This window comes from Barbus barbus (genome assembly GCF_936440315.1).
Source record: "Barbus barbus genome assembly, chromosome: 46".
NCBI classification, from domain to species: domain Eukaryota; kingdom Metazoa; phylum Chordata; class Actinopteri; order Cypriniformes; family Cyprinidae; genus Barbus; species Barbus barbus.
The window spans coordinates 1,764,010-1,770,009 of NC_136724.1; the positions used below are offsets into that span (position 1 = coordinate 1,764,010).

Genomic DNA, 6,000 nt, shown 5'->3' on the forward strand with positions numbered 1-6,000 from the left:
ATGAATAATCATTTCTTTAAATGTGGTGCGCTGTCACCCTCTCTACGTAAAAATCAGTCAAATCATGTAATATGAATGTGGTACAGTCTCTTGCTCAAGACTAAAAAAAAAAAAAAAAACGAGCTGAAAGTGTACCAAGCCGCAAAAGAGATACTGTTTCTCGAGCGTTTTCCGTGAGCGCGTTTCATCCGTTCTTTCAGAGGATGGAGAGTAAGGTTGACCACTTGGTTGACCCACTTAAGTGATTACCAGCTTGCATCAGTTGCTTTTATAGTGTGCACCTATACTCTAAAAATAACGGTTATTTTATAGCAACATTTTTTAGTGTTTGGGTAGTTTTTGTGTAACGCAGCTCCTATAGGACAGTCGCAACAACCCAGCGTTTGTGTTTGCAATGAGTGCGAGCAGATATATATTCTCTTCGGGTGAGAGCAGTTGTCAGTGCTGCTGACTTATTTCTTTGGCCAAATATAGGTTTGTTTCATTTAATCTATAAAAATGTAAACCATTTTATTTTATGCAAAGCCAAGTCACCTAAACGATCTTTTTGCGACTATTAAATGTTTTATTTTTCCTTCTAAAATGCTTGTTAAACGAGTTTAAATGGAAGTTGTATAGCCTAAACGGTAAAATATATTGTATTAAGAACTGTAGGCATATTTGACGAAAATAAAGGCATTTAGGCAATAAAGAAAGAAAGAATATATAAAAAAAAAAAAAAAAAATAAATGAAAAACTACAACAAAGCGAAACCAACAGCACCTAAATAAAATAATCAAAAACAATCGTTTTCTAATCAATCTCAGCATGCTTTAATTTTGTGTTGCTAGTGGTTTGCGTCAATAAACTTAAAATGTCTTTGGGCTGCGCTCTGGAAGTGTGCTGTTAATTAGCTAAACTTTAATTACTAAAACTTAAATTAAAACGGAAATTAAATTGTATAAAAACTATAGGCTAGAAAACTGTTCACAAAATAAAAAATTAAAACAAAACTGAAATTTATAGGGAAAACTGAAAGCAATATTATTTTAAAAATGAATTTAAAAATGCAAAACTATAATAACCCTGACCCAAACGTCTTTCATTGGAGAAAGGGGATGAGATGATTGGAATTCGGAGGTGCCGGTGTAGTGCTGAATTCTGACCCCTGCCAGATTATTACCCCCCTATTGTTAGGTTTAGGGTTAGGTGTGGGGGAGGAGTTAGGATTAGGGGTGGGGTTAGGATTAAGCAATCAGGTAGCGATTTCAACGAGGGGGGTAATAATTTGGCAGGGAGTCGAAAATAGGCACAACACCGGATCCGTACCGGGTTTGTTCAGATTAAGCCCTGAGTACTAATAGCTGTACAGTACACACACCAGCTGTTTTGCGCTGCTCACCGGGAATTTTGCGCTGGCCCTGGTTGCTGGTGGTTTCCAAACTCTTGATTTCTCCATGCCCTTTGTTCTAACTGACTTCCTCTTTTCTTTTAGCATCCAAATTGCTTGCTTTTCTCTCAAAGTCAGCTCCCTCGTCTTCATCCTGGTTTGTGTGTATCATCATCGAATGCAGGATTCAGAATACAGAAGTAATGTATATAACTGATACGACACATTCCCTGCTTTTAATATCTGAAGAATTAATGCAGCAGGACACAGCTGATCACTTAGAAAGACCTGTGAGGCAACTGCTCCAATACTTATGCTCACATCAGATAGAGGGATGAACTCTAAAAGTGCTGAACTTCTTAGCTGCTAAAACATCTGTGTAATAATAAACTGTGACATTCTGTAGTTTTGTCTCATATTCATCTTTTAATCATATTTGTAAATGTCTTGACTCCACAGCCAACAGAGCAATTTTGTCTTTACTGTTCCAATACTTTTGGAGGGCACTGTATATATAAACTCTTGTCAAGCAATTGAAAGGCACAATAAAAACAGTCCACATTCTGCACATTCCAAAATATTATTTACAAATTGGCATATACACAAGGAAAGACAAATTATAATGTAAAGAAGTATGACAGTCATTCATTAATGTTAATGATAATATATATATATATATATATATATATATATATATATATATATATATATATTTTTTTTTTATTTTTTTTATTTCTGTATTGTTTGATATTTGTATATTAAGTGGTGTTAAAAATAGCTCTAATAAGCTCTAATGGTGGGTTTATGGAGTGGTGGGCTGCTCTGTGCAAAAGTCCAGGGCCATGTTGAAAGTAATTCGTAATGCTTTTACACTTTTAAATGTTGGATGGTTGAAGAGTGAGTAATCTCACCTCATTGTACTCAGTTTATTATTGTGTTCATAGAGCAAAACTTTTACTGATTACTTACTGTTTAGTGGAAGCTACTTCCATTATTCATGCAAAGCGTCATGGGGTGAAGGAAAAAGGTGGACATTGGTTTAGAATAACATAACTAAACAATGACAGAATTTACTTTTTTTTTTTAATCCTTTAATCTGTATTTTATATTTTTTGAATCCATGGATTCAGGGCCAAAGCCTGGTTCACAACGACTGCCAAACAAGGTCTGGAAAACAATGACTGGATCCGTTCCTATGAATATTTTTACTAAGATCAGAACTGACAAGAGTGCTTGAATAAGACTAACACTAAAGCATTATTATCTACATCCTACACAAGAAATGCACCAATGGAAAGTTTGGACACACATTCGACAAAATGTATGCTTTGCATGATCTTCAAAGAGCTTTTGATCTAAAGTATATATATGAAATGAGTTTTGTAGAAAAATAAGCATATGAATTTTAACATGTTGGACCAGACATGTGTCCAGCATGAATCAAAACGCCAACACTTTCCTTTGCATTTGCACTTAAGCTTCACAAGAAAAACTAACCACTAATTTAAAGTTAGAATCATGAGTGATACCTTCATATGCAAAACTATTTTAAATAACCAACAAAGCAGAAACACATCACAGGATTGTGTATTCATTCTCAGAGATGACACAACTGCTCAGCACTTATCTGTCAAAAGGAGTCGCTGGTTAAAGGTCCAACAATTCATTTTTTTCTGTCTAGCAGTTGTTGTGAAGGTCAGAGGTCACGTACTGTCAGCGAACAGATGCTACTGACCACACATCTGATTTATTCCACCTACACTGAGTCTTACGCCATTTACTTGATTAAAAAAGCTCCTCTGCTGTCAGACGCAAGGTTGTTCTAAAGGACAGAGTAGCCAGACGTCCTCTTTAGATTAAATAAGGATGTCACTGCATCCAATGAATCAATGCAGACTGTTTCCTGGAGTATTGACGTTTCAAAGGAACATGTCAGCTTTAGGAAGCAGACTTGCTTCGGTCATATTTGAGAAACTGATTGTAGACAAACCATGACAGATATCTTTTGTGTGTGTTTCTCTCACTCATGTTCTCCATTTGTGTCCAATATGAACCCTAGTTATACAGTAAAAGGAGAAACGTCTGTAGATACAGTATACAGTCATTCTGTACAGTATAGTTAGTCCAGATAAACACCATGGGCTGTGTTTAAATACTGGATAGTGGCTAGATGCATTTACCTAAGAAAACAGATGAGCAAATCCATTACATAGTCATGTAAGCTATTAAGCTCAAAGTACTTCTTTTTGTTTATTTCTCATTTCATTGCTTATTTATACAATGCCTATGATTTGAAAACTAATTCTACGATTTTTCAAAGTCCAAATAAAGTTCTGGTCACACTTTATTTTGAGGACCAATTCTTACAATAAACAAAACATTAACTATGACTTTTACCTCAATAAAATCTTAATTTGCTGCTTATTAATAGTAAGGTAGTTGTTAAGTTTGGGTATTGGGTATGATTAGGCATGTAGAATATGTGCTTTATAAGTACTAATAAACAGTCAATATGTTAATAATAGGCATGCTAATAAGCAACTATAGTGAGAATTGTTTAAGTAGAAAAGTGTTACCCAAGTTCAACATGAAACCTACCGCTTGAGCTCTAGATTTGATTGTAAAATGACACTTTCGATGTTATATGTGTCCCTGGAGCACAAAACCCACAAAAAAGTCGCTGGGGTATATTTGTAGCAATAGCCAAAAACACATTGTATGGGTCACAATGATGATTTTCTTTATGCCAAAAATCATTAAGACATTAAGTAAAGATCATGTTCCTTGAAGATATTTTAGCTACCGTAAATAGCACCGTAATACAACATAATTATTGATTAGTAATATGCATTGCTAAGAACTTCATTTGAACAACTTTAAAGGAGATTTTCTCAATATTTATATATTTTTTGCTCCCTCAGATTCCAGATTTCCAAATAGTTGTATCTCAGCCAAATATTGTCCTATCATAACAAACCATACATCAATGGAAAGATGATTTATTCAGCTTCCAGATCTAAATTTTTATGACTGGTTTTGTGGTCCAGGGTCACACATATGTCATAGTTCTTTTTTTTTTTTTTTTTATTTAGTCTTGGATTAAGAAATACAAATGTGGAAATTAAATACTACTACTACTAATAATAATAATCCGTATTAAAAATAAAAATAAATAATAATAACCACTTTAAATAACCCTCGACTCACAAAATGCTAATAAAGATTATTCTCCCAAGCCAGAAGTGTAACTTAGACGTGCTGCTTTCATATTGATATAAAAAACAGATGGAACATGAAACAAAACAACAGAAAAAGTGTCCTTCGAACCTTTCCCCCCAGTTGTGTGCTAGAAATCCCCAAACAAGTAAACAGCCAGTGATAGGGTGTCTGTGAAAGGCTTTAGGAGTAACCTAACAGAAGATGCTTTTATAAAGCTCCTAAAATATCTGCGAGACGCCACACATTTCACTCACGTCTGATTTAAACACCACTTTACCATGTTCTGTACAAGAAAACCCCGATGAAAATGCGTCCTTTCATTCAGACGGTAACTTTACCTTATGGCTTTTATTACTAGTTTTCTCTCTTCACTTTCGAAGCCTCATAGGGGTCTTTTGTCAACGTGTATCCTTCAGTTTCTCTTTAACCCTTAAAGAGCTGCTCTTAAATCCTTCGGTCAAAACAAATCACGCCAAACAATCCATTCTGCGTCCATCTGCTGTGAAATGAACTACTCCTCAAAGTCCGCGTTTATCGTCGACGTGTTTGCGCTGAGAGAAGAGCTGATGAAAAACTATGAGGTCAGCAGACGCTCACACAGGCCCCGCCCCTACAGGAAATACCTCCTGACGTCATCCGCTCTGCCTTATGACGTCACGAGCCCTCTCAGTCCAACACTCAATAAAAAGTACTTTTTTCTTTAAGTAGGCCTACTAAATAACTCAAAGAAAGTTCAAACGATTAGATTATGAATGAGAATGCTGTTTGTTTGGTTATTAAAGTGTAATCCCTATATTTTATGAATTGTTATTATTTAATTTTATTGATATTTGTTGTAAAAAAAATGCATAAGATGAGAAGGTACACATTTGAAGTAAATATGTTGGCTACATGCTATTTTCAAAGGAGATAAAAAAAATGGATTGATTGATTAATTTCCCTGTTAAGACCACTTGATTCAGAAACAAGTAGTTATACTGATCAGTGTTATTTTAGTATTAATGATAATATGGTAATGATACTACTGATATTAATATAGTTTTTATTAATATTTTGAATCAGTGTTTTTATTTTTTATCATTTTGATTTTAGTTAGAAAGTTTTAGTAATTTTGTTGTGTGTTTTTGTCACAATTCTATATATATATATATATATATATATATATATATATATATATATATATATATAATAAAATTATAAATACTATTTTATATTATAATTATAATATATATATATATATATATATATATATATAGCATAATAATTATATATATATGTATAGCCTAATAATTTTATATATATATATATATATATATATCACAGGTTGCCACTGGAGTCCTCCTCCACTCCTCCATGATGACATCACGGAGCTGGTGGATGTCAGAGACCTTGTGCTCCTCCACCTTCCGTTT

General features: G+C 33.9%; 1 protein-coding gene across 2 annotated transcripts in view; it reads right to left on the reverse strand.

Moving 5' to 3' along the window:
* LOC306864600 (integrin beta-1-like) overlaps positions 1–5,194 on the reverse strand; it is a 36,856-nt gene extending 31,662 nt beyond the window's left edge. The window contains exon 1 of one of the 2 annotated variants that reach the window (XM_079408713.1): positions 4,927–5,194. The gene's annotated coding sequence lies outside the window, so the exon portion shown is untranslated. The remainder of the gene's footprint in view (positions 1–4,926) is intronic. The other variant, XM_079408712.1, reaches the window with a different exon arrangement.
* Between the last annotated feature and the right edge of the window lie 806 nt (positions 5,195–6,000).